Source organism: Gymnoscopelus microlampas, assembly GCF_963454915.1.
Source record: "Gymnoscopelus microlampas genome assembly, chromosome: 9".
NCBI classification, from domain to species: Eukaryota; Metazoa; Chordata; class Actinopteri; order Myctophiformes; family Myctophidae; genus Gymnoscopelus; species Gymnoscopelus microlampas.
Genome location: NC_139946.1, coordinates 50355944 through 50365943, shown reverse-complemented (window position 1 = coordinate 50365943; position 10000 = coordinate 50355944). Strand labels below are relative to the sequence as shown.

General features: G+C 38.8%; 2 protein-coding genes across 2 annotated transcripts in view; one reads left to right on the top strand and one right to left on the bottom strand.

The window, feature by feature from the left end:
- rabgap1l (RAB GTPase activating protein 1-like) overlaps positions 1 to 10000 on the bottom strand; it is a 151449-nt gene that overhangs the window by 137076 nt on the left and 4373 nt on the right. The window lies entirely within an intron of this gene.
- LOC311052606 (ribonuclease inhibitor-like) overlaps positions 3342 to 10000 on the top strand; it is a 436715-nt gene continuing 430056 nt past the window's right edge. The window contains exon 1 of the mRNA XM_084067636.1: positions 3342 to 3394. The gene's annotated coding sequence lies outside the window, so the exon portion shown is untranslated. The remainder of the gene's footprint in view (positions 3395 to 10000) is intronic.

Here is a 10000-nt window from a genome sequence, read left to right as displayed (position 1 = left end):
CACGTCAATTAATTATATCAATTTTTACGTTGACTCGTCGATATAGATGATCTTAACTACTTTTTAAAAGATTTCTCAAATTCTGCCCAGGGCTGCCTACTCTTTCGGGCCAGGACCAAAACGTATTATAATTAGTCGTGCCGGGCCGAGCCTCGGGTTCCATGATATATATATTATTTTTTTTATAAAAGCGTTTTCGGGCCTAACATTATGGTAATTGTTCGGGCCGGTCCTGTTCGGGCTGGCCCAGTTAGGGCATAGTTAGGGTCAGGCCTTAATTTTCAGGCCCGTTGAGAACTCTAGTTTTTAACCCATTAAGACCTGGAACTGTGTCATTTTTAGATTTGAGCTAAAAAGCATTATTTTACACTTTGGGCTATTCCAAGCCCAAAGTGTTTCCAAATCGTGAAAATGTGTGCAAATCTTTGAATAATTATATATATTTTTAAAGCGAACATTTTTAACTAAAATCTTTGCTTCTGGGGGGTCCCTGGAACAACATTTTTTGATGGGGGTCCGGGTCCGCGGCCAAATACATATAATTGTGGGGGTCCTTGACATGAAAAAGATTGAGCACCACTGATATAGAAACATATGTTTTTCAGAATACTGTTGAGATTTAGGAGACATGTAGAATCGGCTTCAGGTCTTAATGGGTTAATCAACTTTTTTATCCCTAGTATGTTGTTTGTTGCCCAATTTGCTGGTTTTATGCCAATGTTTTTTAACCCTGTAGCACACAGAGATTTGTGAAAATGTAAAGTTACAAATAAAATGTATTATTATTATTATTATTACTGCTGTAGGCTATAACTGTATATAACTGTATATAACAGCAGTTGAGCTTTGCTACACTAGGCTGATAAAACACAGTCAGCAGGAGGAAGCTTGTGCAACACGTACAGTAAACATCAAACCACACACACACACGTACAGTTACAGTAGCTACTGGACCCAGCGACAAGCAGTGCTGCCAGATTTAGCAAGAGGAACAAGCGATCAGGTCTACCAAAACAAGCCCAAAAGAAGTGCGACTAATAGACCACATGATCACACACACAGGGTGTGAAACAAAATGTGAAATATTTGGAATATTTTTGGAACATTTTAACTACACAAATCGTATTCTTATATACAAAATATTTTCAGATGGGGGGGTCCGCGGACAATTCATTTGGGGGTCCTTGACATGAAAATGTTTGAGAACCACTGGTTTAGGAAGCAAGCCCCAAATAAGCAACTACTACACCTTAGAAACGAGCCCAAAAACTGCAATCAGATTATACAGAAAAACAAGCCCAAAGTCGCTTATAATAAGCGGACATGGCAACACAGCTGCCAAGTACGGTATCACAGATAAGAGAGAGAGCAATGACACACAAGGTTATATGCAACTACAAGGCCGGTCATCTATTACATCATCACCTGACCACAATTATTTGAGATCATTAGAATTATTATTTTTGCATTATGGTCAGAATTGTATCCATTATTCTGTATGAATTCATCCGTTGAAAAATAGTGAAAATAGCCGCAATAGGCATGTAGAATGGCTAGTTTCACTGTATTTGAATATATAAAAGTATAAATACTTGGCCTGTTTTGGCCAAAGACATAGTGCATTATTTTGATTGGCAAAAAAAACTTTTTTTACTAAGTCCCAAAGTTTATCTTTCTCAGGAAACAGAAAAGGAAACAAAGTCCAAAACACAATTTCAAATAAACAATGACAGTCATACAGGCTTTTTCACGTCAAGGACACCCAAATTGATATGTATTTGGCCGTGGACCCCCATCTGAAAAGGTTTTGTACCAGGGGCCCCCCAGAAGAGCAGATTTGTGTTAAAAAAAATCTAACTGATTCAAAATCTTCGAAAAACCAATGTCACACAGTATGTACATACGCTGCATGGTTAAAATAGAAGTGCAATGAGAAAGCAGAATAATTGTGCTTGTAGTGCACACAGAGAAACATGTGCAGCAGATATAAATAGATCAGATCACAGTCTCTTGTGCAGGTGAGAGACGGCACTTAGCAGCTGATATCAATCGTGTTTAAGTGTATATTGCCTCTGTCGGGTGGAAACCTCATATGTCTAAAACAAGGTTATTATAGTTAACGAAAACTAACAAATTAACTCTTTCAGTGCCAAGCCACGAGTTATCCCGAGTTTTTTTCTGAATGCCCTCAGTGCCAGAACGACAAGTTTTAATTATTATTATTATTTTTTTCAAAACCCAAGATATCGTGATCCGAAGATTTTCACTCCTTGTTTAACTTATAACTGAAAAAGGCTGTATCTTGCTTCCTAAGCACTTTTTTTTACTTAAAAAGAAAAAGAAAAAATGCTGGCACAGTATGAACATATTTTTTTATTTCATTGTCACTGAGAGAGTTAACGAAAACTAAAATTGAAATAAACATTTGTGTTAACTGAACTAAATAAAAACTAGAAAAAACTGTTTACAAAACTAACAAAAACGAACTGAAGTTATAGACAAAATGCCCTTAGTTTTCGTTGGTGGTGGTTCATCTGTAACTGAAAACATTTTTAAATGCTATCTATAGTTACGTTTTTATTACACATTACTTACAATAAAACAAACTAAAACGAACACTAAAACTCATAAAATTATTAGCATTTTCAAAAATAAAAACCCAAAAAACTAGGAATTCCGCTCTAAAAGCTAATTAAAACTAAGAAAAAAAAAAATCAAAGCGAACTAAAACTAAAATAAAATAAAAAATAAACTATTATAATAACCTTTGTCTAAAACTGTTACTTTTCGGGATTCAAATTCAAAAACAGCAAAAGTAGCACATCTATAGGCTCAGCTCAAAGTGTGTCGCGGGAGCTTGTAGATCTGCTACTTTTGATACTGTTGTGTGACGCTGTAGTATGATCAAGTAGGGCGATAATTTACGAAAAAAAACACAAAAAGTTAGAATACGGAGGATAAGAGGTTTCTGCCCGACAACAACGATGTGTAAGTGATGGTGTCAGTACAGCAGCAGTGGAGAGTGTAATCATAGTCATATGTACATTAACCCATTGAGACCTGAAGCCCATTCTACAAATGTCTTCTAAATCCCAAACTTTTTCATGTCAAGGACCTCCAGAATTATATGTATTTGGCCGCCGACCCCCATCTCAAAATATTTTGTTCCAGGGACCCCCAGAAGCAAAGATTTGAGTTAAAAATGTTGGCTTTAAAACAATAAATATATTCAAATATTTGCACACATTTTCACGATTAAAAAAAAATAGCAGATCTACAAGCTCGTAGCGTGGCACTCGGTGCCGCCTACGAGCTTGTATATCTGCTATTTTTGAATTTTTGTAAAATAATGCTTTTTTAGCTAAAATCTAAAAATGACACAGATGCGTCCCAGGTCTTGATGGGTTAATGATAATGTCTTTATGAATTACATATCAGGGCTCGAGACTGATGGCGTCCCGTCGTCCAGGGGACATAAAAACATGTATTTTGGGATGAGAACGTATCTCTCCTGGGACACAGATGGGATTTTAACTCATTCACTGCCAGACTTATTGCTGGCCGCGTTTGCCCACTGCCAGAGATTTTTCATTGAAAAAAAAAAGTACTCTGGAGCTGAGATACAGAATTTTTAAGCTTTAAGTTAACAAGGAAGTGGATGGGAGTCTTTTCCTTCGAAAAATCATATCTCCTTGGTCTTTGGGTCATTTTTTTGAAAAATTAATAATTACGTTTTTTACGTCTGTGGCAGGTTTGGTAAACGGGAATAATTACGTCAGTGGCAGTGTATGAGTTAAAAAGGGAGTCCTAGTTTGAATAGAGACATTATTATCAAATGGACGCTTTTAGATGATGTTTCACCTTTGGCGTCCGGGTTAAACCCAGAATATTCCCCAAATACAAGAGGTTGTGTTTTTCTTTAACACCAAAGCCAAGTCTTCTGTACTGGGCACTGATTTCACACAGTTCTGTGCTCTGAGGTAACTGCTGATGGAAAAGATAACGCAGGCATATAATGGTCTTTTATTAAACTCTCTCAATAACAGGTCAGATTGTCTCAGGCAGAGTGGTGGAAGAAACGCTCCAACATTTTACTGAAGTAAAACTAGCAACAACACAATGTGGAAACGCTCTGTTGCAAGTGAAAGTCCCATATACAACATTTTTACTTGAATCAATATGCAAAAAAGTATTGGCGTCTAAATATACTTTAACCCTTTAAGACCTGAGGCGATTCTTAAAAATGTTTTCAAACAGTTTTTTGAAAAATAATTATTTTTTTCAAGATTTTTCAAAAAATAGCAGATCTACAAGCTCATAGTGCGGCACTCGGTTCCGCGCTATGATCTTGTATATCTGCTATTTTTGAATAGCCAAAGAAATCTAAAGTGACACAGACGCGTTCCAGGTCTTAATGAGTTAAAGGTAGGGTAAGTGACATGTTTTGGTAGTTATGGGGCCAGGCTTCCAGCATGGACCCATATTGTTATTGGCATTATTCCGTTTCTTCTTCTTCTTCTGCCGTTTTTGCCAGTTCTGGCTGAACCGTGCAGTCGCTTTTTATGAAACTCGGCCATATGATAGATGGTCATGAAAAACGATCAAAAAATAAATCTCACAATCTTTCGTCAAAAGGTGGCGCTATAGCACTCAGTTGAAAATGACAACTTTGAACAGGTACAACTCATGCCCTGTTTCACCTACAGCCATGAAACTTCGATGCACACATGCGTCTCCTCATGCTGAACAACTTTCACACTCTGACTTTTGACCTCTGACCTTTAGATCTCCCACCATTTGGAATTATATGAAAAACAGTTAAAACCTATCTCCTCCTGGGATTTTTGAGTAATCTGCACGAAACTTTTTACACATGAACTTTGGACCTATACCAAAAAACGTTTGCAAAATATCTTCCATAAGTGAAAAAATGAAGCTTTAATGAGCCAAAGAATATTGCAGTTTTATGACAATTATTCATCTGCCCCTAACACATACATGCAGACTTACCATTCTTTGAAACTTTGCAGAAATGTAAAGGGCCATTCCAAATATCACTGAAACCAATCTTACTCCAATTGGTCAAACGGGGGCGCTATAGCAATTTTTTGAAAATGCAAACTTTAAACAGGCAAAAGTCATGCCTCGTTTGGCCGACAGCCATTAGACCTGCTTACACATGTGCCTTGACTAATGAGGAACACATCTATCACGTTGACCAGTAAGCACCGCCCTTAGATTGTCCGCAATCTTGAGCAGTTTGAAAAACACTTAAACCCAGGATTTTTCAGCTATTTGCGTGAAACTGTATGATCTGTGTGATCTCCTTTTTCACAGGTTCTTGTCTGTTTGTGGCTTCTCGCTTAAATGTGTGCCCCACAACCTGAAGGTCACCAGTTCAAGCCTCACTTGGTGCAGACTTCATCTAAGTTGCATTTCACACAACATGACTATCAATGAATACATCTGCAATTGTTAAAGATAACATGAAATACTTAATTGAGTGTTTTTTACATACAGCTGATCTACAATCTCACAACTTTTCAGATAGCAATGAGAGTATGTTTTTTCAATGTATAACATACTTCATTGTGAAAATAGCCGATGTACAATCTGACAACTTTTAATGGTTTGTGAGCCTGTAGATTGGCTACTTTCACTAGTTTTGCTTCTGAGGAGATGTACAATTTCTTAATTGGTAAATGGTTTGTGAACGAGTGATCTTAGTGTTAGTGAAACAGGGGCTTGGGTCATGACAGAAGGCAAGAGTTTGTGATCCTCAACAGACAATATCAGCCTGGACAAAGCTATAGCACTATAGGTAGTGTTGCAGCTACCTAAGAGTGCCTCACGACCACAAGGTTGCTGGTTCAAGCCTCACTTGATGCACACTCATTTAAGTTGAATTGCAAAAAACATGACTCAATCTATTCCGTTTCCATGGCTCTCTCTCTCTTCAATCTATTCCGTTTCCATGTCTCTCTCTTCGATCTATTCTCTCTCTCTCTCTCTCTCTCTCTCTCTCTCTCTCTCTCTCTCTCTCTCTCTCTCTCTCTCTCTCTCTCTCTCTCTCTCTCTCTCTCTCTCTCTCTCTCTCTCTCTCTCTCTCTCTCTCTCTCTCTCTCTCTCTCTCTCTCTCTCTCTCTCTCTCTCTCTCTCTCTCTCTCTCTCTCTCTCTCTCTCTCTCTCTCTCTCTCTCTCTCTCTCTCTCTCTCTCTCTGGGGTGGCCATAGCTGAGTGGTTAGTGAGCCCGCCTAGGGAGCCAGAGACTCTGGTTGCCCCAGGTACGATTCCAGGCCAGGTCAGCAAATGTGTCGATGAAATGAAATTTGTCCCTGAGCAAGACTCTTAACCCCTAATTGCTCACAGGCACTCATTGGAAACAAGACCGCAAGGACTTTCATGAACTGACCTGTTAAAGGAATTATCATTTCTCTTTCTCTCTCCTGGCCCCGTATTATCGCTGCTTGCAGCTATATTTTGTTTTGTTTTTTGTTAAAAATGTTAAAGTAATATATTCTGATAGTAATCATTGCTACAGAGCGTTTGTTCGGTCACAGAGGGTCTCTCCAGCTCTTGTGAACAGAATATAGAACATTTTCAGGTAGGTGACAACATTTAAGCCAATCAGGAGGGAGCACTGAAAAATGCATTTTCTGTTTAATAAAGAGCTGGAGAGACATGGGAGACTCCTTTTACTGAACAAACACTCTATAGCAATGAGTACTATCAGAATATAGAGCTATCTAACACGTATTTTAACCAAGTAAATCACTTACCCTACTTTTAAAAGGGGAATTTTGGACCACAGTCGGTTTTCTTACCTTTTCTATGATGTTATGATATCTTAGGATGAATGGTACGGTAGAAAAAATGTCATAACTCCAGCCCGGGTCCACCACCACAGCTAAAGACACACGCCAGTAGGCCTTCTTGCGCTAGATCTCATATTTTGATAGCTTTTGTTTTGTTATTTTTTTTGTGAGATCTGACGTTCACAGTGACAGAACACTATGCAACGTGACTGACTTGAATGCCCCCCCCACCGGAAGTCTCTCTAGACGAGATTGGGAAAAAAAATAGATCTACAAGTTCACAACACTGACTGACAGACTGATACACACACTGACACACACACACACACACACACACACACACACACACGTTTGAATACTCTGCTACTTTGACACTTGAACTAATCAACTCTTATCTGATCTAATCTAACTCTAATCAACAGTAACAACTGTTTCAGTAGCAGGTTACATTTTAGGAATGTGAGCTTGTAGATCTGCTATATTTTCACTGCTCTACAAAAAGGTGCAGGACAGAGTCTGAAACCAGGGCTTTAAGTGGTTAATAAAACACAAAGCTGAACCTTCCTGTTGCACTTCCACAGGTCAAAGGGTCACCGTGGCACCAAGTCAAACACCACATGACCTCCTGAACGCCTGACTTACTGACACACTGGGACTAGTGGTTCTCTAAGTGGTGGTCCAGGGACCCCCAGGGTTCCGTCACAGGGTTCCAAATGGACCTTTACATCTTTGTAACTCTGAGACTCTTGCAGTGGTGGGAAAAAGTACTACTTTTTTTTTTTACTTTAAGTAAAAGTATCAATACTGCCATGTAGAAATACTCTGTTAGAAGTAAAAGTCCAGAATTAAAAATGTACTTGAGTAAAAGTATGAAAGTATTGGTATGAAAATGTACTTAAAGTACCAAAAGTAAAAGTACTCATTGTGCAGAATGTATTTCACAAGTTTTCAAATGTATAAAAAATCTTTTGAAAATAGCAGATCTACAAGCTCACAATGCGTAGCTACTTTACACCACTGGTCTCTTGTACAAAATGGAAACAAATGGACCCTTACTGACTGTTAAGATCATTACACACCGGCGATTATGCGAATATACGCAAAATTTGGACTTGTTCCGAATAAATAAAAGACGCTTTTTCGCTCCGTGGAAGCTTGCATTTACTTTATAAGGTTTTTAAAAAAAAACATATTATTCACATGAAAAAATCGCCCCCGGTGTGTAAGAAGCTTAATTCTGCAGATCCATGGCTGTCGTTTTTCATTTAAAACATTGTCATTTCTGTATATTAAATCAGATACTTCACTGGAAACTTTCTTACTGTTTACTCAGTACTGTAGTTATTTGGATGACCATTTTTATTTACACTTTTATTATCACATTTATTATCATTTTAAAGCAACAATATTGGATACTCTGTCTCTGCCTGCCTGGAGTCTGAAACAAACAACAGAAACGTTCAAGACATTGAACCTTAGTTTTTAGTCTAAAGATTTCATCGCTGATCGGACGACATGCAGGTTTATTTTAACTCATTCAATACTGGAACACATCTCTGTCATTTTAGATGTCTTTGGCTATTCAAAAATAGCAGATATACAAGCTCATAGCTCTTTGGCTATTCAAAAATAACAGATATACAAGCCCATAGTGCGGCACGGAGTGCCTAGATCTGTGTGTAGATCTGCTATTTTTGAATAGCCAAAGTATAAGAATAATGCTTATAGCTCAAATCTAAAAGGACACAGATGCTACCCGGATTGAATGGGTTAAAAAGACAGTCCAGGGGCAGTCAGTGGTCAAGCTGGGAGGAATGTCCACTTTCCCTGGCCTGGCCTCCACTCCTCTGGTGGTACTGTAGTCACATAAGAAGAGAACACTTTATCTGTCACGTGAGGCTGATGTAGAATTCTCAAATTCTGCCCCGAACCCCACCCTACCCGACCCCACGTTTTTGCCCCAAATCTATGCTAATTAGTCGGGCCGGGCCAAGCCTCGGGTTCCGTGAAGGAGGCAAAAAAAAGAAAACGAATCTATTACCCCCAAAAAAAGATATTTCAACTGCTCCTAGCGGCCTAACGGTAAGGACGAGGGAAATGGCAGTGGATGTGTTGGATGCAGCTCAAAGTGAACTTTACTCAGGTATCTCTGGAACGGAAGGTCCAAACTCTGCTCAGTTCAAAGCTTGTTGGATGTGTGACTTTGAGGACATTAAGCACATAAATAATGACACCTTTCGAGCCTCTGGTCGGCCCAGTAAGGCCCAGTTAGGGCCGGGTCGAAATTTTTCAGGCCCGTTGAGAGACCTCTAGGCTGATGTATGTATGTATGTGCGGTGAAATGATGTTTGTGTTTTTTATGTGTGTCTTGTTCATAAACGTCCTCTATCACACCATTATGAATCATGTAGGGGCAGCAGCGGCTGAAAGAGTGGGGAGACAGAGAGGCCTTCTGGGAATTGGAAGGTCGCTGGTTCTCCCACCCGCCCACTGTGTCGACGACGTGCCCCTTGAGCAAGACACTTTAACCCCCTAACCACTCCCTGGGGGGCTTTATTAATACCACCCACTGCTCCTAATAGTTAGGATGGTAAATGTATTAAACCCATTCAATCCGGGAACGCATCTATGTCATTTTAGATTTCTTTGGCTATTCAAAAATAGCAGATCTACAAGCTCGTTGCGCATGCCGCGCTACAAGCTTGTAGATCTGCTATTTTTGAAAAATCGTGAAAATTTGTGCGAATCTTTGAATATATGTATGTATATATATATTTTAAAGCAAACATATTTAACTCCAATCTTTTCTTCTGGGGGATTCTACAAATGTCTTCTAAATCCTAACAGTTTTTTTTTAAACTTATGTTGCTATAATATCAGTGGTTCTCACACTTTTTCATGTCAAGGACCACCCAAAATAATATGTATTTGGCCGCAGACCCCCCATCTCAAAATATGTTGTTCCAGCCAGGGACCCCTCAGAAGCAAAGATTTGAGTTACAAATGTTCAATTTGAAAATAATATTCAAAGATTTGCACGAAGTTTCAAGATTTTTCAAAAATAGCAGATCTACAAGCTCATAGCTCGGCCGCGCTATGAGCTTGTAGATCTGCTATTTTGTATTGTTGTACAGCCAAAGTATAAAACAATGGCTAAAGTGGTTAAAATCTAAAATGACAGATGC